Genomic DNA, 26931 nt, shown 5'->3' with positions numbered 1-26931 from the left:
ACTCGGCCGACTCCAGGTGAGGCTGAATCCCTGTTGTGCCTTCAGACAAGTGTGGAGCACACTTGCCTGAGAATCAGATGGATACTAAGCACTTGCTAAGTGGAGGGAGGCATTCCCTTGCCCTCAGGGCACTCAAGACACTCACAAACATTGTATGAGTTTGTGACAAACCAGAATTCATCTTGGGATGTGATATGTTTACATCAAATAATTTACATAAAAATTGGGGAAGAGAGAGTATTATCAATCCTGACGTTGTAGGACAGGTTCATTAGACTCAATATTATGTCATGGTTTGTCCTTTGTTTTTTAACAGTTTCATGCCTGCAATATTTCAAACTTTGTCAGTTTCATTGTGTTGTTCAAAAAGCACCAACTTGACAATTTCTATGTAAGCTGAAGCCCAGAGGCAGGCACCCCTGGGGTTCTGATGACTCAGAAGTAGTGCTTATTGGCAGAAATGAAGGGAATTGGCTAACCTTTATGCCATTCCAGTTTCACTTCCACATCCAGAGGATAATCCTTTGATGGTATGAAATCGATTTTGAATTTGTTCATTTGTAAATTCCTCTGTATAAACATTCAGAAACATCCTCATTGAATTTTACTCACCTAACTTGTGTATATTGGATATATTCAGCATCCTAATCTGAGAGTAGTTAATTTAACATGAAATGTATTTCAGAAAATTGGTCTCTTCATGCCTGTGGCCCTTACAGACTTCTGTCCGTTTCTTGTTTGATGGGTTTGATTCTATTTTTTTTTTCTAGGGGAACCAACCTCGTTTGTCTGTCAGTTGTCTCTCTTTTCCGCACAGCATCAAATCTAACATCTTCTGCTTTCTCTCATTTGGGATAATTTCACTGAAATACAGCTCATGCTTATTTTTTTATTACCTTGAAACAACAACAACAACAACAACAAAAAACCTGTTGCCCAAGAAGCTCAGCCTGCCTCCTGAGCCAGCCTTCCCCATGCACTCAGACCCAGAATACATGACATAAGAATGGAAGGTGCCAGTGACATGATGTATTCCCTGTGGGCAGCTATTCTACTTAATTTCCTTATCTAGAAAGACAAGTTTGCAGAAATTTTAGATCAGTCACAGCTAAAGCAGTTTATAGGCAGCCAAAGCCAGAAGGGGTTAAGAACAATCTCTGAAGTCTGGTTGGGCAATGGTGCAGGGAAAAAAAATAAAATAAAAAATAAAAAAACTTACAAAATGTTGAAGGTGTTTAAATTTGTTTAATACATGTCTTTTTCTTTGAGGTAACTGCTTTATATGTGGTTGATGTTTTAAAATTATGCCTATTGAAATGTAAAATAATCAGAATTTTCCTGCCCTATTCTTATTTGAATAAATCTTATTACACATTGCTTTTACCCATGACTAGGTTATTGCAGCGCCGAGTCAATATCATTCACATGATTTGGATTAAATTATAGCAGTGCAGGTCTCTTTTCTTTCTTTTCCTTCTCTCCTGAATATAAACTCACTGTGATTTTTCTTTGGCTGGCATTTGCTCCTTTGACTTTCCCCCATATTCAAGAGATGGTGTATGCTCCAAACACATAACATTATCAACTTTAAGGGCTGCAATTGATTGAATATTTTGACAAATATACCCCTCTAATTCCTGAAGCCATATGGACGTGCAGGATGCCATATGGAATAAAGTACTCTGCCTCATGAAATGATCCAAAAGCATTTTTTTTATTAGCGGTTATTTCCTTGAACTGAAAACTGATTAAATTTTGAATATTCCATCACTGGGGATAGTAATCTAGCCAACTCTGTATTCTTAGCAGCCTCTCTGGGGATGGAAGTATACTGCTGAAGTGAAAGTCCTTGACAGGGGTCGCCACATTTTTTAAAATGTCAGGGGAAAGGTTACTTCTGTATTATTTGTATATCCATTAAGATGTTTGCTGTAGGAAGCAACAGAAAACCCTCAATTAGCTGTCTTAAAAGTAGGAGGAAATGTGGTTGTTTTGTATAACAGGAAGCCTCAGGCATGGCAGTGAAAGGGTTGGTGAAATCTGAGGCTCCAGAATACCAAGAACCAGCACTCTGTCTGCCATGACTCTGTCCTCCCTGCCTGCCGGCTTCATTCTCCGGCTGGCTGCCCTCATGGTTGTGGGGAGGCTACAGCAATCTGGGCAGGAAACACACATGTGGCAGTGTCCAGTGGAAGCTAATTCATCAGCTCCTGCTGACAGTCTCTTTTATAAGAAAAAATTCCCAGAAATCATTCAACAGGAACACCCTCACAACTCCTTCTGTGTGTGTCACGTGCCTGTTCTGACCGTTAGCATGTCCAAGGGAGGTGGGATTCCCTTGACTAGCCTAATGTAGCATGTGGATGCAGAAGAAAGACGTTAGACAACCCCCCCCCCAATTAAATTGGTGGTCTCTTAGAAAGGAAGTTAGAAGCAAGAGCTCAATGTGGAGTCTTGTAACCAACAAAGTTTGCTACATGCTAATAATATTTCCTTGTACTTAAAAAATTGACTTGGCCATTCCACCTCCATGAGATCTACCAAGTAAATTCTTTTACATGGGAGAAATAAGTGGAGTCACCTCCAAAGACCATCAGGAAAATATTTCATTGAAATCTGAGGCTGCCCAGCCATGGATATTTGTTGAAGTCTACCTTTCCAGGACTCTGAGGACTATTTCTTAGAGAAAATCTTACTGAAAATAACTTGTAGTCTTTCTTCTTCATTGCTAAATGGCTGTAGAAGTATTTTCAAACCACTAATCTCTAATTCTAATTCTCTGCAATTCTATTTCTATTTATAGAATGTAATGCTTTTTTCTTCTACGAAGTATTAATGAAGATGGAAAAGCAAAATTAAGAGCATCTAATCCATTAGCCATTCAGAACTGAAGCTTGTTTCAAAAAAGTAGATACAGGACATCCCATGCAGCTTAGAACATGAATGTCCTGGTTTCATGTTGACCCCATTGAATCAGGAAAGTGGTGTCTTGAGCAGAATCCAGATTTTTTTCCTAACATTTGCAAATAGTTTGGACTGGCTTATCTCAGGCAATGAAAGGCCTGTATGTGGAATTCCTAATGTCTGCACAAGTTCTTTCTCTGATTTGCTGAGTGAACTACAGCAACTTACTCCATCAGAAACTCAGAGTTCTTATCCATCCGGTGGTGGTGAGTGAAAGTGGTATTCAGTGATTTCTAAAATTTCATTTAACTCTGACTCTGTGATTCTCAGTTGAGTTAAAATAAATTGAATCTCCAAAAAGGTCAGATGAAAGCGAATCATGGTGTCCAACCAAGTCTCAAAGCCATAGCTAATAATCATTGATATTAAATATTTAACTATAGCTCCTAAGCAAATATTGGAATAGAAATCAAATTTTCGGTGAACTACACTTCACAATTAATAGATTACAACCTGGAATGGATTTCTCAAGCCCATCTTTTCTCAAACATTAAAAGGTTATTGTTTTTTAATATCCCAAATCTGACTTCCTTATTGTTGGCTACAAAGTGTTCTCTGGTAGGAAGTCTAGGTTTTAGAGATAAATATACAAAACAAATAAGAAAAGGCATTAGAGTTTCTCTTTCCTTGTCTAAGATGCCATTGAACTTCAACCTCTAAAATCTAAAGTAACAAAGAGCATTTTTTATAAGTATATGAGAAAAAGAGGCAGTATGTTTATAACCTACTTACATCATCTGCTCTCAATTTTTCATTCGCAATTCATTTTGATTCATCTTCATCCTATGTATTGAAATTCTTTTAGCCCATTAACACTCTTTCTTTCAAAGGTCTGTAAATGAACATAATTAAGGAACATATTTTTGTAAGCCCTAGCTTCTGAAATATTCATTATTAACCTGCTGGCTACACTTGTCCTTTTTTATATTTATATAATTAATTAATTCTCTCTCTTCTAATCCACACAATTTCAAAAAAAAAACATTAATACTCTTCAGGTTTTGACTTGTCTGTTTCTCCTTTCTGCAGTTAAAGGAAATAGTTTTTGTGAATCAGAATTTCTCTCACCTTTCCATTTTCTAGTAGAGTTGAAGCACTTGAGGATAGTGACAGTTGGACAATTTTTCTAGTTTGCTAGAAAAAGAAAAAATGACAATACATTTAGAAGAGCTTGGGAAGAGAAGTAGTTCTAAATATAAATGTTCCATGATAGCAACATATAAGATGCATGGTCCAGACGTCAGTTCTAGGATATTCGTGGGGGCAGGTTAGTGCCAGATCCAAGTAATTTAAATTGCTGCTCTTATATAGCTTTGAATTCTGGCTGATGAGACCCACCCATTAGTTTTTCACAGATGAATTATATAAGAAAGTCTTATACAATTTCCAGATTGTAATTTTTCTGTGTTAGAAAACAAATTGCATCAAGGCTAGTAATGAAGTCACATACGAGCCAGGATCCACCAGTGAGCGGCAACTATTTAGTATCAGGATCCTCACAACCTAGAAGACATCCTAAACTGTCTAGAGTTACCAAGAAAGAATTGAAAGTTTGTTTTAGCTGTTTTTAGTAACAAATTATCTGCCTTTGATATTTTCAACCAAATAAAATAAATATTTTTTAAATGAAAATGAGAAGTAGAAAACTTGGCACCACTTTTTCAAAGTGTTCCCAGATCTCAAGTCTTCTGAAATGACTAAATTACAATGGAAAATCAATTTCATGCTGGTTTACTCTGCAAAAGGCCTTAACTGGATAGCTAAGAAACATAAAAACTGGAAATGGTCATGGTGACACCAAAAGCTGCAGCTGATTTTCCTGTGTAGGAGTTTCCATATTTATAAAAGTCAGTGAACTTTTACACAGATTTGCTGATTCTAATGAACTGCTTTGACAGAATTAGGTCTGAGAGTGGTTGTCAGAGAGCAATCTGAGGCTACCCACTGAAAGTTGGGCCTCTTGTTTAAAATCTCAAAAATAATATCCATGCTGAGAAAGCAGCTTGACACTGTGCATCTATTGTGTGTCAAAATACTTACAATGTTTTAAAAATTGTATATCTCTAAAAATGCCTGGAAGAGGCTTATGTTCTCTTTCCTTATTCCAACCAAATGTTCCACCTGTGGAAGACAACTGAAAAAAAAATAAAGGAGATAATATCAGATACGTAAAGTGTTCTTTAAAAAGGAAAACAGATTGATGTGATATAATGTATATGTGCTTGTTTGTTTCATTCGGATGGTGGTGGATCAGCTCCAGTTGCATGGCTGACCTTTGGACAAGGTGACAGGAGTGATGACACTTGAGCTGAGTCTTAAATGACAAAAATGAATAAGCAATTGGCATATCCAGACAAAGGGCTTTCCAAAAAAAAGGGAACAGCTGGTACAAAGACCTAAAGACTAGGAAAAAAATGTTGATGTGTTCAAAGGCAGCAAGAAAAACGGCGTGGAGTGAAGGTTGAACTTGAGGGAAGTGTTGTAGGAGAAAGAAAGGATGAGTCCACGTCCAGGTTGGTGAGTTTGAAAGCTCTGCAAAAGAGTTTGCTATAATTCTAAGAGTAGCAGTGAGCTGCAGGAAAGTATCAGGTAGGAGGATGAGTCATGTGTTCAAAAATACTTCTGACTTTATTGGGGAAAGTAACTTATAGAGGAGCAAAAATAAGAAGGGATTGGTTACAAGGCTATTGCCTATTACTGAGGGAAGAAATAATGGTGTGTTGGATTGGGTGGTAGAGGCAGAATTGATCAGACATAGATTCAGGACATATCCCAAAGATATTTTTGAAAGGACTTGCTGATGAGTTGAATGTGGAGAAATGGGAGGAGAGGTAGGATCATGCATGATTCAGAAGCTTTGTCTTGAGTACTCTCTGTGGAGGTGGTAGGTTAGTTGCTGTGGGGAAGGCTGAGCATGTTGGGAAGTGAGAATCGGGAGCTTTCTTTTGTATATACAAGGTTTAAGATGCTAATTTGACATCAGAGTAAACATTTCAAGTAAGTAGTTAGATATATGACTCTGGAAATTTAGAAAGAATTTAGGGCTAGAATTTTAAGTTTCCAAGTTTTCAATACTTAGAAGGAACGCACACTCAAGGAGCTGCTGGAAATGAGCTAGGACATGAAGGGTGATTGCACAACAAACTAAAAGCAAGATGACAGCAAAGGAGACAAACACAGACTGTCCTAGGCAAGAGGAGGGAAATCAGGTCACATGATAGTACAGCTAAGAGATGAAGGAGAGAATGGTCAACGAAATATCAACAAACAAGTGACCAATGGGTGGCAATGGGGGTCACCAATGGGTAGCAATGGGGGTCACCAATGCCCATGATGAGAGCACTTTTAGTGAAGTAGAGGGAACAGAAATTTGATGGAAATGAACTAAAGAGAGAATGTGAGGTAAGAAGATGGAGTGGACTACTATAGATCATTTTTGTAAGTTTTTGGTTTTATTCTTTTATTGTTTTGCTTATTTTAACTCAAAAAAGTATCCAAAATAAGGTTGTAGCTGGAGACAGGAAGTCTGGATTCAAGGGAGAGGTTTTGATTTTACTTTTAAAGACCAGCCATTATGGTAGATACATTTACATGCTGATGGGAGATATTAATAATGCACCAAATAAGAAGATACTTGCTGGTTCCTCCCTTTCAAAGGAAGAAAATAAAACTAAGTGACTTGGAGGGAAAAGGTACCGCAGTGGGTACTGGGTGCATTGCAAGATCAACCTGCAGCTGCATAGCCCTTCAGAGATGACACTGCAAATGATGGAAACACTCTGGAGACTGAGGGTTCTGGAGTAAGAGATTTTAAGGCCAAGCTTAGAGATACGTACAAGATACACACGGCACAACACAATTTTATCAACACAGCAAAATTTTCTGGTTGAATTCATCCGTTAATTCCTTGATTTAATTAATTCATTCAACAAATACACATTAAGTACCCAGTATGGTCCGTTTACTCTGTTAAATACTGAAGGTAGAATAGTAAAACAGACATAGTTCCTATCTTTTTAAATACATTTCATTATATTGCTTAAATGTGGACCATGTCTTATGATACACATACATGCATGCACTAAAACTATATATATTTCATATGTATAAACACTAAAACTATTTATAAAAATATAAATATATGTAATATATATGACTATATATAGTTTTATATATAAAACTAAAACTATATATATTATATCTATAAAACTATATATGTATGTGGCATTATTTTGGCTGAAATTCTGTAACAGCCTATGTGTCCTAAAATTTGAAAATGTGGATTTGCTTTAAATGCTTAGATCTAGGACTAATTATCATAGGCACTCACCAGATTACTATAGGAATTATTTGGATAGCCCATGAAAATTGAAAAGTTTGTCAAACTCTTGAATCTTAATCTAAATAATAAGGGACCTCAAAGTAAATTCAAGATGGAAATACATAAATATATGTTACCTGCGCTGTGAGGCCTCCTCTGCCAAACGTCCTTAATGGCAGAGGTAAGAAAGAGCTACACATTCACTCATTCCTGGTCAGGGGAGATGTACCACCTAGGTTCGGTCTGACTTCAGGGAGGTCCACAGAGTGCATAGTCTCACTGTGACCAAGAGTGAAACTGAATCTCCATGAGCAAAGGGGGTGAAGAGCTTGAGAAGCCAGTAAAAAGCCTATGGAAACTGCGTATTGGCAGGGATATGAGGTGACCTGAGATGTTATTTCTGGTGGCAACTGGGAAATTTTGGGAACTTGAGATCACCTGAGGCCTGTCGGTATCTACGATGTGCCTGTTGCAGATTCTTGATTTTCTGATGTTGCTTTCTCGGATGTAATTTTATGCTGAAAAAAAAAATAACTGCTGTCTCTTGTTCAAGTGCCTATTCATAACCACATACATGGTTATGAAACGATTAATCAGCAACCTGTGTTGCTGGGGCCAAGGAAAGTGTGTGTCGTGGAACACAGGGTGAACTATGCGAAGTGATTTGGAGGAACAGAAGGGAGGCTATTCAAAAGCCAACTTGCAACTGGAAGTTTTCGTTCTCTGACAAAAATAATCCTGTTTCCAAGGCCCTTCTGTACTCTTCTGTGTAGACAAAGAAAGAAACATTTCTACTTGCTAATTTGAAACTTGTTGTAGCAGAGAGGTATATTACTGTAGTTTCCAAAATTATAAGGGTACATGCAGAGGTTAACAGGAACAACAAGGTTAGACCTGCAGAAATAACTACAGTCCACAAAAGTCTTTGCTGTTAGAATAACAGCAGCCAGGGGCATGAAAACGAGAAGACATAAAACATAACGAAATATCAGAGACAATCACCAGCACAGTAATGAGAGAATCTCAGAAAGAAAAATGTGAGGATAGAGAAGAAAAAGAGACACAGCTCCTTTAGCTACTGTTCTCTAACTCTTTACCTAGTCTCTATCAGAGGACAGTTAACACCAGTATTGACAACATAAAATCTGCAGAGTATTCATGATGACCAGTTATTTCTGTATATGTCTATAGATATGTGTCACACTTCATCTTGTTATCCGTTAGTAAATTGTACTTGTTTCGCCATAGTTAGGTCAGTTATTCTCAAATGTGCCTTTAAAAAATAAGACATTGGCTAAAACCAACACTATTTTATTTTATAAAATACTTTGTTTATTTGGTAAGGAAGTTTGCTTTCTTCTTAGATATACTTATTATTGAAATGCACTTATTGGCTGGACGTGGTGGCTCAGGCCTGTAATCCCAGTACTTTGGGAGGCTCAGGCAGGAGGATCTCTTGAGCTCAGGAGTTCCAGACCAGCCTGGGCAACATAGTGAAACCCCATTTCTACTAAAAGACAAAAATTAGTCAGGCGTGGTGGCATGTGCCTGTAATCCCAGCTACTGAGGCTGGAGAATTGCTTTAACCCGGGAGGTGGAGGTTGCAGTGAGGCAAGATGGTGCCACTGCACTCCAGCCTGGCGACAGAGCAAGACTTCGTCTCAAAAAAAAAAAAAAAAAAATTTATTTATTAAATGCCTAATTGGAGAACTCTTTGGACTCCTACCTACTGAAAACTAGTAATTTAAGAATATATTAAATTAATACAATTTACCATTTTTAAGTTTACCTCCTCACTAACTCTTCCACAATGTTTATAAGAGTTTTGAATATTATTCATTTTGTTCAAATAATTGATAGTTATAAAAATAAAATATTGAATTTATAAAAACACTAAATTAAATGATAAGTATAAAATGAAAGGTAAATGCTACAAACTTTCTAATTTAAATAACACAAGCAAACAAACAGGCAAGCATTACATAGACACATAAGAAAAGCAGAGATAATCTATGTTCAATGTTGCTCTGGGCTTCCTGGTAGCAAAAGCAAAGGGGTCTATTAAAGAGGTGGTCTAATTTCTCTGTTCAATAATATAAAATGAATATAATCTGAGAGAGTTTCACACATCAGTGCATAAATGTGGGCCTCTGAGATGTATAATGAGGAAGACCTGTAAGCATGTTTTTCCAAGATGCAGAATTATTCTTATATGCCCTGTTTTTCTATCATCTCATTCTATTAAGCGTTTTCTGGTTTTAGTCTCAGTGAACAGAGAGCCACTCAAGTTTGCTTAAGTAAACAAAATTTAAGTTTGCTTAAGTACTGGCAAATTGAAAGTTGGCCTCACTGGTATCTAAAAATGTGAGACCTATACATATTTCAAAACATCATGTTGTACATAATTAACATATATATATATATATATATATATATATATATATTTTTTAGACAGAGTTTCGTTCTTGTTGCCCAGGCTAGAGTGCAATGGCATAATCTCAGCTCACCTCAACCTCTGCCTTCTGGGTTCAAGCAATTCTCCTGCCTCAGCCTCCCGAGTAGCTGGGATTACAGGCATGTGCCACCATGCCTGGCTAATTTTGTATTTTTAGTAGAGACAGGGTTTCTCCTTGTTGGTCAGGCTGATCTAGAACTCCCAACCTCAGGTGTTCCACCGGCCTCAGCTTCCCAAAGTGCTGGGATTACAGGCATGAGCCACCGCACCCAGCCTAACATATATACTTATTTGTCAATGAAAAAAAAAAATGAGGCAAATGTGGTTGGCTGTCCAGAGCCTGGACATTTAATTTGGTAACCAAGGTTAATGTCTTCACATAATGTCATCTCTGCATCTCTCTTTCTTCTGACTTCATTTCACTCTGTACATCTATCCATTTGTCACTCTCTAATCCAAGGGTATCTGATGTTTGATTATCTTACGCTTTGCTGAAAATCACTATTTCTATGGAGCCTCCAAATGACTCTTCAACTCAAGTAACTCTGTCTCTTTCAGTTCAAATTTCTGGGAGTCAGTGGTTTTATAGGATTTTATTGATTCAGGCACCCATTCCTGGTCCAATCAGCCATGGCTGAGGACTGGGGAATTAGAGGCCTTCGAAGTGGGATTACCTTTCTAGGGGCTGTAGAAAGAAGACAGAATAAGACATATCTAATAATAGCTTTCAGTAAAATATAATAACAATATAAGAAAAAGAGGGCATTTTTGGGAGTTGGTTAATCTTACATTGTTATTGAATTATTACTCCAAACACACTTTGCAGCATGAATTACTCTAGGAGCATAGTGCTGTTACATTTCTAGATTCTATGTGCAGCCTTTACGTAGTCTGCATGTTTTAATGTAATAGGCAATGTCACAAGACAGCAGGTCAGCTGAAGATGTGGCTGGACTCTAGGAGACGGTCTCTCTTCTCAAATCAACCTTTGGCAAAACCAATGAGTCACACTGGATTATTCACCTCCAGAAGCCTGGACAATGCTGTCTGCCTTGATCCCCATGTACACTCTACTAGCTATCAGCTCTGTTATTGCACCTCTGGCATTCATCAAAAGCAGGGGCGTTGAAGCTTGACCATCGTTAAATTGAAGGAGACAGCCGGCAATTCTATATTTCAAAAATCCTTATTGATGGTCTACTATGTGCTAAACTTTCTGCTAGGTTCTGGGATCACCAAGATAAACAAAACACAATTCCTTCTGAGTATCTCCCAGGTACTGAGCAGAGAGAAGTACCCAGATGATAAATGTTGTGTAATGTGATAAGTGTGGTAAAAGTACTGTGGACAAAGTGCCATGAGACAAGAGAGAGGAAATATAATTAAGAGAGACTCCTCTTCCTTTTGTGTATTGTTGTAGAAGAATTCAAAAAATAATTTCTAAATAGTTGAGGAATTATAAACTGAGTGATCATTAGAGAGGTTTTTAGTGTTTTCTATTTGTTTTGTAATGGGTTATTGAGTTTGTAGTACATATGGCTCCAAATTGAATCAGGACCTCCAAAACTTTCCTCAATTTATGTGTTTCTAAAATACTGTGATTTAGACCTATGTGTTTTAGAAAAAATACAATGCCTTTAAGAAGGCTGTGATTTTCTACGTGTTCTTTTATTTTTTGCTTTTGGAATAAGCTCTTATCTTTTAAGGGAGAAGAATTTAATTTACCAAATTTCAGAATATGAGTAACACCCAGGTACTGAGCAGATAATTTCGGAATATGAAATTTGGTAAATTAAATTTTGTGGCATCTTCTAGGGATAAGACGTTGACTTGTACACCTAGAAGTGTTCACATAAATATACAATTGTTTATATTTAAAATGCTATTCCTCAGATGTCTGAATGCACCTGGATTAAGTTATAGTATCGGGACCAATTCTATGTCCACTTAAAATTGTAATAATCATTTTGCAAAAAATACATACAGATACAGACTTCAGTCAAGGGATTAGGCTGAGGGTATGAGGTCTGCAGAAGAGGCTATGGTTCACAGCTGACTAATTTCAGGTTGTTAAGTGCTTATCGGGACGCCACCAGAACATGCTCCCTGGCTTCCAATCTCCTTTCCCATCACCATCTAGACAGATCCAGCCTCCAATATATGCTTTATTCACATGGCAATTTGAATCAGAGTGTTGCTTATCTTGGATTTTGTTTCTTACACACTAACTAGATGTGGGAAAAGAGGCAGACAGCCAAATGTCTGTGGGACTCAAATGCCCATCTGGAAAACGAGTGGTAGACTAAGCCAGTAGCCTGTAAAATTTTTATTTTTTTTTGATAGGCACCTCATCAGATTAATAAAAAGTGCATCCTCTTAAATGCAAACTTATTTATTCTAACTTGTGGGAAAGTACTACCACATAGCTACATTATATATATTATAAACTATATGTGAAACAGAAAATAAAATAATCCCGAGATACATGTACATGTAAATTGTTGGTAACATTTTAGTTCTTGCCTTGGGTGATTAATTCATGTATACTCATGAATCATGCCTGTTTCGTATATCACACAATAAAGTATAATTAAAATGAGAGGGGACCTTGCATGAACCAAGGTCGACAGAGAGTCCTGTATTTAAAATAAATTAACCTATTTCTATAGACTTGATTCTCTAAACTTAGATTTTTAAAAGCTTGAGATGATGAAAAAATTGTACAATATTTTTGAATGTCTTCCTAACCATGATTATGTCATCCTATTTTATCTAAAAGACAACACACACTTAGAGTGCAATTCAGCATTACTGAATTGGATGCAGATCCGTATGTTAAATAAAATTTTTAAAGACTTATTTATCTCCTTTTTTTGCAAGCCTCTTCATTTCACGTTTTAAAATGTCATGACTTATGCTATATGAGCTCTTTCCTCAATTGTTTCAAATGGGCTTATCTTACCAGTGGCATCTGAAATCAGTGACTTCTTTACAAGAATAATTTAAATCACTTGTCCATTTTGTGCTGGTTAGTCTAGCTGAAACTACATAATCTAGTTCCTAAATCTGCTTAACTAGGTGTACATAAACTCTACCATATAATGATATATAAGGCAATTCTGTGATTAAAATCATCCTGTACCTGGCTTCACATGGAAGAACTCCCTTTTTCTCCCTCAGTTTACCATGGGAACCACATGGGATTCATACAGCACTGATATGCAAATGGAAAGCAATAGTGTTGTTATACTGGTTGTTAAAGATTTGAATCACTTTCATACTAGATGTAAATAGTCACTTTCCCAAGCTCCTCAAAATAACCACCACTCTGACCCTTCCTCTAAACCCTCATGTCTCCCCAAGATACAGCAACTAAAGAATTAACATCTGCATCTCTGTGGGTGGTGTCCATCCTGATTGGTCTGATGAGTGTGCAAAGTTGGGGGAGACAGCCCTGGAGCTCTGACATTCAGACTAGGTGAGAGCCTCGGAGAGAGTTTATATAAAGTTTTCTTTATTTGTGTAAGTAAACATAAATAGATAAGAATTAACTATCATATCCTCTCCCCAAAAACCTTCTTTCAGACCTCCGGACTTGACAGTATCTAAGATTCCTTTGAGATTACCAAGGAAAAAAAAATCTCCTGTGTTTTTTATAATCGACAAATGGAACTCTTCAAATTCATAATTACATTTTTGCATAATGTTTCATACATAAACTTCTATTTTGGAGACAACTTTTCAGAAATATAGCTGTTCTAAACATATTTACTGATACTTTTGTTCATATAAACAGATGTAGGGAAACTAAAATATGATGTCTAAATTCACATCTAAGCTTTGTCACTTAGTCTTATCAACTTGATAAGAGGAAACTCAATGTCACATAATTAAGGGTAATATTGAATATGTGAATTCTTCAGCAGCTGATCATATTTATACATTTAGACTTTCTATTTGCCTGCACACTTCGTGGGCAATTTTTCTAATTCTTTTGAATTAATTTAATGTCACTGCTTGAAATAGCCTAGGATATAGAAAAATGTCAATGATTGGCATTTCATTTTCTTTAAACAAATAATAAAGCACTTGTATTGAAACACTCTACGTGATGGCTGCCAGGAATCAGTGCATTACTCCACAGGTAGAAACCAATTGATCCTCAAGTGGGCAAGTTGGTCTTACCCCAATTTTGAGCAGAAATATGTTGTATCATCAAAACCTTTGGGGCAGTTGTCATGACTTGAGCATAGCAGGATGAATAAAACGCTCCCAGAAAAAAATCATTATATTTGGAACTTTTTCTTTTTAGTGAAGGAATAGAAACAGGTTTATTGAAGTTCATCAAAACTTCTGGTTTTTTTTTTTTTTTTTAAGAAATACATGTTGCTGTATCCTATTGAATTCTGGCATCTTAAGAGAGGACTAATAAAGAGTATAAACATTTCTCTCTGTGCAAACATGTATGAGATTCAGAAAAATGATAGCTCCAAAAGCACTAAGAACATCAAAAGCAGTGTTTAGTCCACATAACAAAACAAAACAAAATCAAATGAAATCATTGATATCTAGAACAGTTTCGTTTTAATGAAACAAATCATATACATCGTCGTGGATTACATAGATTCTGGATTAGGTTTGCATTTTAGCTGCTATTTTGATATCCCTAAGCGGATGGATGAGAGAAAGTGTGGAGTGGTACCAAGCACCCACATGACAAAGGGAGGCTGGAGAAAAACAAAACGAAACAAAAATCCAAACCACAATGATAATAAAGAATGGATCTGCCAAATATCTTATTGCAGTATCTCACTTGGTCCTTTCAACTATTGTGTTAGGTATTATGATAGATCACATTTTATTAAGGTTCATGAAGACAAAATATATCAGTTGAGGGTCTAACAGGTAGTAAACGGTAGAACAGGGATTGAAATTCGGATCTATCACATCAAGGTTTCTGCCCCTAATCTGGATTGTATCCTGAAAGGGAAAGCAAGATATTTATGGGCACACTTTGTGCCAGAGACTTTGCATACAATGTTCCATTTCATCTCCACAGCATTCATCTTTCTCAACACTACTGGAAGTTAAAAAGTATATGTTGAAAGAATAAACGTAATAACAGAAAAGAGGGCATTTTATGTCTGGGAAAAATAATGGCGGAAGAGAAGGAAATAGGAACAAAAGGCAGAAGCCAAAGATCAGAACAGAGATAACTGCGCTAAATATAACATCACCATCCTCAGTCCAGGAGGAATATTATTTCTACTGTTTGTGGGATAAATATTCTAGAATTATTATTTAACGCTTAAGGGACAGGATTACCCCAGTAGATATGAAGATTTGGGGGAATACCCAAACCTCTGGGTTCAAAGAAAAAGACATCTAGGTGGCAAAAGTCTGACACACGTCTCCTCAGAGGCATTTTAATCATTGTGGTTCTGTTTTCTTTGACAAATAAAGCAATAAAGCATTTTCTCCTAATAAGTTCAATTGGAATTAACACAGGAGGTATCAACCCAAATTTCAGAATGACACTTTTTTTTTTTTTTTTCTTTTTTTGACAGAGTCTCACTCTGTCGCCCAGGCTGGAACAGAGTGTTGCGATCATGGCTCACTGCAACCTTAAACTGCTGGCCTCAAGTAAGTCTCTCTGCTGAGCCTCCTGAGTAGACAGGACTAGAGGCAAGGACCACCACACCCAGCTAATTTTCTTTTTAACTTTTTTTGTAGAGAGAAGGCCTCACTCTATTGCCCAGGCTGGTCTCAAACTCCTGGCTTTAAGTCATCTTCCCTCTTTGGCATCCCAAAGTGCTGGGATTACAAGCATGAGGAACTGTACCCACCCAGAATGACACATTTTTTAGAATAGTAGAGAATATCTAGAAAAATATTATTCTTCAAAGTAGTCAATTTTTTAAAAAGTACAGCAACATTGCAGGAGTTAATTGCAGATGCCATCTGGTTCCATTTCTGTATAGTATGACCTCCTATCGATTGTAGTAGTTAGGCTATGTTGGGTGCAAGTAACAAGAAAAGTAGAGCAGGCTAAACAGTCAGGAGCTTAGTTCTCGCCTTGACGAACCCAGTGGAAGGTAAGTGCTGGCACAAGTTTGTCAACCTCCTGATGCTACTGGGGGCCCACAGAACAGGGCAAGCTGCATGTCCAGCAGTGCATACATGCTCAACATCAAAAGAAGGAGACAGACAGAAAGACAAAGTGGTTTTGTCTGGAGAGATTTTTGTCTTTTTATCAGGAAGGAAACCTTCCTCCCACCCGTCTCCTGGAACACCACCCTTTGTTCCTCCATGCTTCTAGTGGATCTCGTCTTGAGTTCAAATTGTCCACACTGTCCCATGCTCACTTGTTACCCAGTCACTGGCCACAGGGAAGGAAATTTGGGTAACAGAGTGATATCATCAAGAATCCTCCCAGACCCGGCTCACCTTGGCTTCAAGGGATCTCAACCAGATGCCTAACAAATCAAAGGTGCATTGACGAGGATACCTGCAGGTGGGATAGGATAGCTGGCTGCGGTGAAACCACTAAGACGTCTGCATGTCGATGACAGAATTATTATTTCACAAGGAGGAGTTGTTTGATTGAAATCAGTGTAAGCCTCTTTATCCAAAATAATAGAACAAAAAACTTCATTTTAAAACATCCATATTTTCCTGTACAAGTAAAACAAATAATGAGGTCGCATTTATTGAGGGCAATTGGAATAAAAATGTAACTTAAGACTCGAGATTGTATTTCCTTTCAAATGACAATATGCGTATTTCAGACCACATTTTAATCTGCAGTTTTGAAATATGCAAAGTGCTTTTTGTACTAAGAAAATAGAATGATTAATATAACTACTACACATACTACATCCTTTTTCTAGTAAAACATCAGTTTTCTTCAATGTAGTCAGTGTTGCACCATTATTTTAAAGGCCATGGACAGTAACAATATGTTTTTGAAAACTAAATCCTAGATGGCGGTGACAATGTGTAAATGTACTCATTTATATATAATGAAATGTTGAATTCCTAAAAGGCAGCTCTAATTAAATGGAAGAGGGAGAAACTCCACTGTTTGGTCGCATTCATTTGTCATACATCTCAATAAGACACAATTACTTATTTAATGTTTTAACGATTTGGTTAATGCTGTGCCACCCTTATTATAAATAACTAACATGGTAACATCAGAGGACAATGTTAAGAAAAGGGAGAAATATTTCAAATTGCATGTATTTAAAACAATGCTAGTTATAATTTAATCATCTCAATTCTGTGACATTAATAATTTATCAGAAGCTGCAGCCTGGGTAGCAGCTCAATATGTGTAATTCATCTCATGGAGTCACTGCTGATGGTCAGTTAACCTAATAAGTACAGAGTGATTCAGCTTCCTAAAAGATAATTTAGTAACTGTCCAGCAGTTGGTTCCTTTAGAAATTTCATCATCTGTCATCTTCTGCATAAAGTTCCGGTAGAATTGTGCTAGGAATGGTGGGGCTTGGATTAAATACTGAACTGCATTCAGGTAGTTCTTGTGTAAATAGTCAGTGTCACTGTCAGACGTTTTCTGACAGCAGCATATCAAGAAGTCACAATTACCGGGCTCTGTTAGGGTAATATGGTTTTATTCTCAAACTATGTGAAAACATCTCCTTCTTCGAAGACCAAAACTGACTTGTTTTCTTAATCCCATAGCCCTCAGCTTCATAGAATTTCATGTGCTATTTATTCTGGGCATCAATCATCAAATGTCCCTTGTGATTTAGAAAGCATATGTATGTCAGAGTCAGAATTTTCTTATAATATCAAAAGCAAGGAGGTGGATGGTGGTCTACGTATTTCACTAGTAGACTTTGAGGCATAGGAGAGCATGAATCAGAGCGAGAAACCTAAACAGAAGGGAGGAACAATTCAAAACAGAAAACTAAACTTTAAGATTGTATGTGTGCGCTGGTGAGTGTGCGTGTCCATTTATAACATAGTATTCTACCTTGGTAACGAGTTGCCAATTAAGCAATTTTGCTACTAAGGAAACAGTCCTAACTTGGAAACATGTTACTTTCATTCCACAGCACAAGGGGAAATCTAAGTCAAGATCAGCAACAGCATCTTTCCTAGACTAAGATAATCATCAGGTAAATCTGCCATGAGAAATCACAGTGTATTACCATTTCTCATTCTTAAGCAAAGATCAGCAGCAAACAACAGGACACTATCTCATGTAGCGAGTTATTTGGGTTGGGTTTTACCTAATAGTCTGAAAAAAGCATTAATCCTTTGCTTCAGTCCTGAATTTAGTGGCTGGGTTGAGTTCCTGTTCTCTGGCATGAATACAGCATAACAGACAAGGCATCCTTCTCATCCCGACCTTTCCTGAGGCTGCAGGAGTAAAGGCGACTGTGAGCTGTGACTGCTTGATTGGTTGGGAGTATTTATGAATGGATTTTTTTTTTCTCAGTCCTTGAGCCAGTTCATTCACACCTGCGTGTTTCTAATCTCAGAAAACTGCTGAGTTTTGTTCTTAGAAACAAAGGTATCCCCTAGGACCATAAGTAGTTACTAAGTCATGACTTCTGTCATGCCCTTGAATACATCCATCGTTTTTCTTCCCATCACAGATCTGTGCTGTTTTTTAACTTGAGAGGCTGATCCATGAGAGTCCAATGATTTGGACTCTCAAATCATTTTCCTGTTGATTTACTTCCTTATGACTTGGGACCTATGCATAAATAACCCTTTTATTGTCATTAAAATCTTTTTCACGGCATTGTAGTATTTATAATCAATATGTTGTTTATGATTTAGAAAACTCTTTGGAATTATTTTATGAGATTTAAAGAGAAACCTCATGCCATTTTTTTTTTATTTGTCCAGAAAAAAAGAAAAAACAAAAAAGGAGACGGTGGGGGAAGGAGAGGATGCATACTTTAAAAATGTAAGTAGTTATATGGGAGAAAGGAAGTGCAGGAGCAGGGGAGAAATGTGTGAAATACAAACAAAAAGACAAAAATTGATTCTGTGAAGAATGAAGTGAATTAAAGCAAGCAAGGAGAGCCGCTTAGCAGAACAGGCTGTCCTCCACGTACGAGGATCTTGCCAGTGAACTTTGCAAGAGTCTCTAAAGTAAGAACAGAGATATAAATGCCCACCAGGAACCAGACACAAGGAAAACACTTTTTTTTTTTCCAGGCAGAAAAAGAAAGAAACGATATGTTTAACACGCACCGACCGTCTATACAGTGCCAACTGCGTTCAAAAGCTCGTCTCTCAAATGAAAACCATGCTTGCTTGGACTCTGCAGATCAAACAAAGCTGTTTGAAGATAATTATGCTCTAATCCATCTGTAGTCTCCTTGTAGGTGTTTGGGAAAGTGAACTCAATTTTCAATAGGAGAATCTTCCCTAATACCTCGGGTCAATAGGATTGCTGGCGAGAGACCCCATTTGAAAGGAACTGGGTACGGATCGAAGGCCCTTGCTAGGTGGTGGTGGATTTTTATGACGTTTGAGTCTTCACTTTACTTTTGCTTTTCTCTCAAAGCCAAGAACAGAAAGAGATCATGTCTCTTCGTTGTAACTGTATTTCTGTTGTGGGCACTTTGCACTCAAACATTCAAGTCTTATTTATAATCAACAAGGTTATGATTTTCCTTTCTCTGTTTCCTCTTTTATTTTTGCCATATTTGGCAACAGAAGATTGGCAAGGCATTCTCCTTTTCAGCATACATCCCTGCTCAAGGACTTGATTAGCACATTTTTGCCAATAAAGCAGGCAGTAATTAGTTTTTAATAATCAGTACATTTCTGCTATATCAGCATGCGATTCCGAAGCTTGAGATTATTTTAAAAACAGTACTCAATAGCACAGGATGTCACATATTAACTTTGGGGCAAATATAGCTTTTAGAATAATGTTTTGAAAAGCAGTCCCCTGTAAATATAAGGTGGTATGGCACCATCTGGAGACTGGTTTTCTGACATATGGCTTGAATTAACAAGTTTAAAACTGTTAGGATCAGTTTTTCTTTCACTGAAGGCAAAAACCACAAGATTCAGAAGTGAAATATGCTCCAGTCACTGATACAAAGGCTCACCAAACGCGGGGCCTCTTGGGCTAGATTTTTTTGTTGGCAGTCAGCGTGAGTTATCAATAGTAAGGCAAGTCGTAACACGACGAGAAATCACAAGGCTGCCAAGGCTTAAGATTTCACTTCAAATAGCGCTTCCATGGGCCCACACCACACTCCCTAGCAAAGGACACTGCCTTTTTTTTGAAAGTGGCTTTTGAATTATGATTATTACATCCTCAACATAAATTGTTGTTCTTGGGTTGACATGAAAGATATTTGAAAAGACAAACTTGAGTGACAGATGGAAACGGTGTCTTCTGATCTCTCCTAATTGAACTTTTGTACGATGAATTGAACAGGAGAAGTTCAAAGATCCAGGATCTGTATTACACAAATATTGTTTCATTTAATCAAAACTGTCTTTGAAGTGTGGTGCTTGTGGGCCACCTGTAGCTTTGAAATTTAAAGTCACATAAAGCCTTTGGTGATACTTGAAGAGGACAGGATGCAGCTAGAATAACTGCTGGACAAAAAAGGATAAAAAGTGAAGATGCGAATGAAGGCAGTTTTCATATTCATGATTCCTTTTATTGCCCTTTCATTTTTTCAGCAAGCTGAGCTCTCTAAAGTTGTAAAGAAAAGCATTCGTGCATTCAGACACTTACAGGGCTGATTTTCGTCATTGGAAATGTATTTGTTTGTGGTTCAGCATCTAAACTATAATTATTCCAGCTTTGAAATAGCCCATCAGGGTTAAGTTAAGCCCGGCTAATCTGATTCGACTTTCTCTGTCTGCAACTCCCTGTATGAAGATGATTATAAAATTTCTCTCATAGAGATCTGGAAATTCAGTTCTTTTTCAAATCTTGGCATCAAATACGTTTGTGGCCAGAATCGGAAACCTCTATTGAGATAGAATATTTTGCTAAAAAAGGGGAAGTGTTATTGAAATGATACTTTATATTTACACAGTTTGCAAAATACTATCAGGTGTGTTGTCACCACTTAATACACACAACAACTCTGGGACATAGTCATCTTGCCATTTTATAGATTAAAAACAGCAAAAACAAAAGCCCGAGGCTTAGAAGTCTTAAATGATTTGCCTAATAGGTCACAGTTAGTCAGCAGCAGGAGGGAGATGACCTTGAGATTGGAGTTCAGGCTCCCAGCTCTGTCCATCATGTCCCTTCCCACAGGCTGGTCTCTCCAGTCACTTTCCTTGCAGTGTGACGCTCCCCCGGAGTGGAAGGGAGCTACGTTTCAGGCCCTGTGGAAGCTGGTCCTTGGTCTCTTTGGTTGCCACTGTTATCTATGCCCTCTACCATATGAGGGCAGCAGGAAAGCAATGAGATGTGGGGAGGGGGAGCAGAGGCAGCAAGGCATTTGAGTCACATGAAAACTCAGTATCCTGGAGTCTTGCTTTATTAATCAACAGGGCACTCATTGCGCTTAAAAAATAGGTTTCATGGGAGCCCGAGATGGCGGATCACAAGGTCATGAGTTCAAGACCAACCAGACCAATATGGTGAGACCCCCATCTCTATTAAAAATACAAAAAAAAAAAAGAAACAAAAATCAACCAGGTGTGATGGCAGGCGCCCGCCGTCCCAGCTACTCGGGAGGCTGAGGCAGAAGAATTTCTTGAACCTAGGAGGTGGAAGCTGCAGTGAGCAGAGATCGTGCCATTGCACTCCAGCCTGGGTGACAGAGCAAGAATTGTCTCAAAAAAAAAAAAAAAAAAAAAAAAAGGTTTCAAGTGAATCCATGTTCTTGCTTTAAATAGGTATATAGGCCTTTCTGTAAAAGCATTCTAGAAAACCTTTTCACAATGTGCCCTCTTCATATAGATCAGATAGCAATTCCATGTGATTCCTCTGGATCCCCAGATACTGTTCTTCTATAAGTACTTTTAGATGTGTGGAGGCCTGTAGTGAATGTAGTAACGATTCTTTTCTTTATTTTTTTTTTTGAAGCATTGGTTTCTGCCCTGAGATGAGTCTTTTTGGCCTAGTTGGGGAAATTTCACTTAGTTAGTTTAAAAATCAGGAGAATCACAGAACAGACAGCAATCTTTGGGAGCATTTGGTTCAATACAGCTAGGTTACAAACAAGACAACTGAGGCTTAAGAAACGTTACTTATAGAAAATCGCAGAACTACTGAGGTTGGCACCCAGGCCTCCTGTCTCCCCTTTCCCTAGGCTTTTTTTTAGTCAAACTACCTGTCCTAAATGTTATCTACTAAAACAAAACAAAAAACAGACAAAAAGTACAATGTTTCAGGCATCTCAATCCATTATTCTCTCAATCTCCTGCTGTTTTTTATCCTTCTTCAGAGGACAGCCATCACCTATTTGACCTATCACATATTTATGGTTTATTATTTGTCTTCCCAGCCCCCAGGAGAATGTAACTGGTAAACATACTGGTAAATGCTTAACAACCAGCTCTCTGAAGAGAAGGAAAAACAATGACTTGCAGCATTTGCTGATTTTGTGGTGTGAATCCACCCACCAGTGGTCGATGTCAAGCTATGAATGTGGCTCAACACAAAGGTGAAGATATGAGTCTGCTAAACTTGCGGAGACACTCCAATTGTTTCACAAAGGCTCTGGCTGTATCCCCAATGTCTAGAACGGAGCCTGGCATGTACTGACTGCTTAATAAATATCTGGAACTGCCTTATGGGAGTCATGAGGCTAGTTTTCCAGAAACTACTGGAATTCTGCTGCTCTGAATTTCCCCCTAACGTGCAAGGCTACAGCATCCCTTCCTTGGGGAGAATGTTCATTTTCCCAGCTTGTCTCTTTCTGGTTGTTGGACATTGGCCAGATTCTGTTTTAACTTAAACTTTAAGTGGGGGAAAAAAAAAAAAAAGCATAAAGGGTTTGTCAGGTGAAATTTTAAAAGCAGATTGAGAAAAACTAGATTATCGTAATGAGACTCGTGTTTGGGAACATTGTGATAACAATGTGATTCTTTTTCTTTCTCTTTGTTTTTGAACACTTGGGATGACATCATTCATTCTCTCCTTGGGGGTGCAGGTCCAGCCCTCTGGCAAGCATTTCTACAACCTTTCCCTCTGCAGCCTCTGCCTAGAAGCCACTCGCAGGAAACTGGTAAGCTCTGACCAAGGCTTTAAGCACTCGGAGAATCAGTGTCTTTGTGGCGGATACTATAACCCATTATGAACTGAGTTGTATGCTTTAATAATGAGAAAAATAAATCCCAGTTCTGCTCTGGTAATTAGTGTAAGTGGAACTTATGTCGAAACCAAATGTGGGAGGGCTTTGTTCGGTCATATACTTTTGACATTTTTATGTGCAAAACACTGTAAGAAACGAGGCCACCATGAAAAACATGTCCAACCATTTTGGTAATCTTGAAGTTAAAATATCCACGAATGCACAAAGGAAGAAAAGGGATACAAAATGAAAAATTAAAACCACATCCTCCTCTCTTGTAGAAGAAAGGTGCATCTTCAAATACAGAGCAGCTCTCTCAAAGGGCAGTCATTTTTTAAACATGAATTTTCATGTTTTCTGTAGAGTTCCCAAAACATGACCAACAAGGCCTAACAGCAACTCTGTATATTTTTCACACAAATATATACGTTGCGCATGTGTATTTTATATAAATTATTAAGAGAGATGAGCGTCTTTTTGGACCTTTCTTACTGCAGCATGTAGTATAACTTATATTAAATTCCACAGGAACAGTGCAAATCAACAAGACATTTAGCCTTAAGATTTCAGTCCTAGCATAAGCAAACAGTCTACTGGAAATTGATGCATTCAGAAATTTCAGGAAATTTATACCTTTCAGAAATTCATATATCAGATATTTTATTTGGGGGGACACATTTAATTTCAAGCAAATGATTTGAGGGGAAACATCTTAACTATGGAAAACTCTTAACGAAATATAAAAGGCTGCAAAAAAAAAAAAAAAATGGCTTTGTGTTAGGGCACATTGAATACCTGAGTGATCATATACCCCTTGGAGGCAGCACTCATAGGCAGACAGCTTTGTGCACCATCCCCCCAACACACACTGTGTGCTCAGCCAACATACACTGATTAGGATGAGGGGAAATGATTCAAATGGACTCAAAAGCTAACTGAAAATGTACCCTTGTGATTCGTAATTGACAAGGGAAGACTTCATTTTGGATTGATTATTTACACGACACTTGTATGTCTCCTTATGAACACTCTGACTTCTACATTTATCAGAGTAATGTTGACTTAAAATAAAAAAGAAAATTTTAGGCACTGTGGTTCTTCAAAAGCAGCCCAATTTAGTTGCCTAATGTTGGTTCCAATGGAAAATATAATATTTGTATTTTTCTTTTTCCTCTAATGAATATCTTGAGGAAAATCTAAACCATGTTGGCCTGTTAAATGAAGAAAGTGATGGAAATACAGATATAGGAGGGGAGTGTTTTTTGGTTTTCTTTTTTTCCTATTTACATGAAACTGGCTAATAGCCAAGCAGTCTGGTGTTTCACTTTAAACATACAGTCGTTTACCCCACAGAGCATCAGTCAGCTGCCTTACCTGAGACAACCTGTTCCCTTCCAGAGCTGTTCTTTTAAGGAGGTTTGTTTTGAACTTATTCATAATCAGCCATCACAGGGACATTAATACAGTTATTTTAAGGCAAGGATCTGTTCAATGATTACTAGTCCGTCAAAACACAACTGGTAACTCCCAACTAAGAAGTGCAATAACTTATTTAATGTGCTGAATGAAACTCTTGAGAGCATTAAAAAATACTTTGTATTTTTAAAGTATACATAATCATAAAACCAGAGCTTAATTCTACATTCTACATACAGGTGCAAACCAAAACAAAGCCAAAAAAGAAAAGGGAAAAAAAAAAAATCCTCCAGGTTTTCTTACGAAAGGCATTAAGACTAAATTCCCTATCAACAATTGCACTGTCTTTCTTTTAAATGTGCTGATCTAGGAAGCTTGAAGAAATTTTTAAATTTAAAAATTAGAATGCAATGTATGAAGGAAAATATTTAGAATGGTAGGAATTTCTGCAGCCTAGAAAACTACTTTGTGAGGGTCAAGGACTGTCAGTAAACAAGGCAGAGCAGACCACCATTTATACCTTTAATTTCCCCTCCCTAACAGATAAATGTTATAATTCTTGAAAGCTTTCATTAGAGAACTTTCCAAGTGAAAAAGAAAAGTCTAGTCAAAAAAGGGGCATTAGCTTAGCTTTAAAATAAATGAGCTTTTATCACTCAGGTGAAGTGTGCTATATCTCTCTCTCTCCTCCCTACCCATCTCTCTCGCGCTCTCTCACTCTCCCCCTTCCATCCACCCCCTTCTCTCTGTCTTAGGCAAACAGGTATATTAATAGATCATAACCACAGCATTTTGCTAACAGTCACAAAGCTATATTTAAATGTAGAGTGCCTCTGCCATGAATTCTATAGTATCTTTATAATCTTATCTTAAAAATACTTGCTATGGCACAGCATCGGTGATCCCAGGTGTGTGACCGTGACCTAAGAGATCTAGCTACCGCCAACCTCTTTCTTCCTCACCCTCCAGGAGAGGCTGCAGGTGGAGGTGGCCCCAGGCTGACCCCTGCCCTTGAAAGAACAGGAGGTAAATCTAAATGGGCCCTTAGCTTTTTAGCTCCCAGGTGAGCTGATTTGGAGGAACTTTGCTCCTTTTAACCTGATAATTAAAACGCACAAGAGTTTGCATTGAAGGGGCCCAGAGGCGTTGACCCAGGTAGACTCAGGTTCCTTTCTGGCTTCCAGTGTCCATGAGACCCCCGCCCTGCCCCCAGTCACACATCCATTCACTGCAAGATAATTATGCAAATATATACTAACTAGGCTTAGTTCCCTACTTAGACTTCCTTCCCACTCCCTGCATCCTAGCATGGGTGCTGACAGTGTTTTGGAAGAGTTACTAAATAGCTGGAAGGCTTTCTGAATATATCTATCCTGGCCTGTCAAAGCTAGAACGGCGACGGTCCATCTGGGCCTGAAAGACAATTTCCATGGTGTAAAATACTCTTTCAATTCTTTCCTACCATAGACAACCAGCTGGTGCTGCAGTGAGACAGCCAAATCCACTGTGTGTAGACCTCCGCTCCAAGCTACAGAATGGCCTGGGATGACCCTGAGGCCGCATCTTCAGAGCAGTGAGCACAGGCCTTTCTGAGGGGAGAAGGCAGGTCTGGTATTAGCGCCACCGTCTAGCGCCGAGGCTGTGGAAGGCAACAATGGCAGGATATGCAAAACGGTTGAAACATTAATAAAAATGGTTGTTTTTTTTTTTTTTTCCAACTTTCTGGATATTAAGCACAGAAAAGGATTCATGGGGAAAAGAGCCTAAAGTTTTTCAAACAAATGCCTACTTTTCAAATGTCTATCTTACCCAGAAGCCCTATCTGGCACATTTCTGTTGTGTGATTCTGTATACCATTATAAAATCATAAACAGCATTTGAATCTGGCTATGTGGGCACAGTGGAGGAGACTGTTTCTTTCCCTGGAAGTCCTGGGATTCTGCTCACCCTTTCGTTCTTCTAAAAACATCATTTGCGAATGTGCTTCGGTACTGATGTATATAGAGTATTTATGAGCCATGTGGGCCTGAAAGTGATTCAGACTCCTCAGGAAGGATTTCTGGATACACATCTATTATTATTATTATTATTATTATTATACTTTAAGTTCTATACATGTGCACAGCATGCAGGTTTGTTACATATGTATACGTGTGCCATGTTGGTCTTTCATCCATATCACGTCTTCTGGGAAGGATGAGAAACATGATTCTTTTCTGAACCACCAGGTCAAGGTGAGTAAGACTCAATATTTAGTAAGGAGCCACAAAACACAGGCCAAATGATCAAGCAATGGAAGTCCTTAGGGCTCCATACTGCGCTGCCAGCCCAGAATCAAAGGCAAAGGCCTGGGAAAGCAGACAGAGCTAGCAGCAGCCTAGGGGAGAGTAAAGCCAGTCATTGCACTGTTCATTGGTCAAAAAGTCAGGAAGAGCAAGAACAACAAACAAACAGAGAACAAGTTGATTTTCTCAGGCAAGGTAAGAGTCAAAAAGGGTGGAAAAGTT

The 26931-nt window shown here is 38.0% G+C and overlaps 2 long non-coding RNA genes across 2 annotated transcripts; one reads left to right on the top strand and one right to left on the bottom strand.

Annotated features, from left to right (window-relative positions):
- Nucleotides 1-3430: 3430 nt before the first annotated feature.
- On the bottom strand, nt 3431-5082 carry LOC103241158 (uncharacterized). The gene is made up of 3 exons (XR_005242153.2): nt 5005-5082; nt 4033-4098; nt 3431-3796 (listed from the first exon to the last, which is right to left on the bottom strand). It is a non-coding gene; the product is annotated as an uncharacterized lncRNA (long non-coding RNA).
- Nucleotides 5083-17587: 12505 nt separating this feature from the next.
- On the top strand, nt 17588-26360 carry LOC140713450 (uncharacterized). Its single transcript, XR_012095526.1, has 3 exons — nt 17588-18687; nt 22868-22942; nt 25892-26360. It is a non-coding gene; the product is annotated as an uncharacterized lncRNA (long non-coding RNA).
- The last annotated feature ends 571 nt before the right edge of the window (nt 26361-26931 follow it).

Source organism: Chlorocebus sabaeus, chromosome 14 (genome assembly GCF_047675955.1).
Source record: "Chlorocebus sabaeus isolate Y175 chromosome 14, mChlSab1.0.hap1, whole genome shotgun sequence".
Classification (NCBI taxonomy): Eukaryota; Metazoa; Chordata; class Mammalia; order Primates; family Cercopithecidae; genus Chlorocebus; species Chlorocebus sabaeus.
Note: the sequence above shows the minus strand (reverse complement) of the source record. Positions and strands in the feature narration are given on the sequence as shown.